Source organism: Arvicola amphibius, chromosome 3 (genome assembly GCF_903992535.2).
Source record: "Arvicola amphibius chromosome 3, mArvAmp1.2, whole genome shotgun sequence".
Taxonomy (NCBI): domain Eukaryota; kingdom Metazoa; phylum Chordata; class Mammalia; order Rodentia; family Cricetidae; genus Arvicola; species Arvicola amphibius.
The window spans coordinates 13,407,319-13,408,936 of NC_052049.1; the positions used below are offsets into that span (position 1 = coordinate 13,407,319).

The 1,618-nt window shown below is 40.7% G+C and overlaps 1 non-coding gene across 1 annotated transcript; it reads right to left on the bottom strand.

Annotated features, from left to right (window-relative positions):
* Positions 1 to 787: 787 nt before the first annotated feature.
* Positions 788 to 894, bottom strand: LOC119810863. Its single transcript, XR_005284809.1, has one exon. It is a non-coding gene; the product is annotated as a U6 spliceosomal RNA (small nuclear RNA).
* Between the last annotated feature and the right edge of the window lie 724 nt (positions 895 to 1,618).

Consider the following 1,618-nt stretch of genomic DNA (forward strand, 5'->3'; position numbering starts at 1 on the left):
TCCTTCTGCTCCTCAATGGGAGATCACCAACTCCAGTTGGAATGGGACTGATGGAACATGAGACCAAACCGGACTCTCTGAATGTGGCCGACGGTGGAGGCTGACTGAGAAGCCAAGGACAATGGCGGTGGGCTTTGATTCTTCTGCATAGACACGCTCTGTGGGAGCCTTCTCAGCTTGGTTGATCACCTTCCTGGATCTGGGGGGAGTTGGGAGGACCTTGGTCTTAACATAGAGTAGGGAACCCCGATGGCTCCTTGGCCTGGAGAGGGAGGGAGGGGGGGTATGGGTGGAGGGGAGGGGAGGGAAGAGGGAGAAGGAAGGGAGGAGATGGAAATTTTTAAATATAAAAAAAAAACATATAAAACATTTTTAAAAAGCGTTTCCATTTCTAATATTTTCTTGGTCTTCCTTCGTGTTTATTTATTTTTAAAATTTCATGTATGCATTGGAAATCAAGATTAGAAACATTGGGTTTTACTGGCAAAATCTGCAGAAGGCCCATGGTGCTTGCTTTTATTGTGCACATTTGCTATTTATTGACTGTGTATTTGTTTATACCTCTATTTTCTGTAACTTATTTTGGTGTCATTGTTTCTTTGTAGGTCTTACTATATTAGAAAATTGTCGAATCATTTCATTAGTTTAGAAGCACTTTGTTTGTGCTGAATCTTTCAAGGCATTACTAAAATAGTTCTGGAAGAATTTAAACCCTTTCCCCATTCCTTTTTCTTTTTGTTCTTTCCCTCTTTTATTTTTAACCCCCTTATATTTTTAAATTTTTGTTTTAAATATGGAACACTTCATGAATTCACCTGTCATCCTTGTGCAGGGGCCATGCTTATCTTCTCTGTATTTTTCCAATTTTAGTATACGTGCTACCGAAGAAAGCACTTCCTTTTATTTGTAATACTGGGTAAGGATGTCAGGAACTTACACGTGCTAACCAGAAATCTTATCCTCAACCCAGTTTACATCCTTTTTCTTTGTCTTTTTATGGTATTGTGTGTGTCAGAGACTTGCACATGCCTGATCACTTACTCCCAATCCTTTATTTTTTCAAGATAGTCTTGGTTGGTTGGGTTGGCTTTCAACTCATGGAGATTTAATTATTATTATTATTATTTTTTTTTTGGTTTTTCAAGACAGGGTTTCTCTGCAGCTTTTTTAGAGCCTGTCCTGGACCTAGCTCTTGTAGACCAGGCTGGCCTCGAACTCATAGAGATCCGCCTGCCTCTGCCTCCCGAGTGCTGGGATTAAAGGCATGCGCCACCACCGCCCGGTGAGATTTAATTATTTTATAAAGGTTTTAGGTCTGAGGGTAGGCAAAAGTTGGAGATTTCTCAATTCATAACATATCCTACATAAAGGCCAGAGCAGCAAATACAGAGGTAGGAGTGAGAAGACCTTCCTCTTGATACAGAAGCAACCAAAGTGAAGAGGTAGGAAAGACACTCCCTAAGCATGCTCACCCTGGCAGCTTATCCTGAATATGCTGTGTTCTCATAGTGAATGGACTGGATTTCTACTTTTATAAGGTTTTACAGAAGATGATGCTTTGACAAGTCTTCCCAGAAATTGAAGTATTTGCAGCACTATGGCTTGCAGAAGGTGGTAC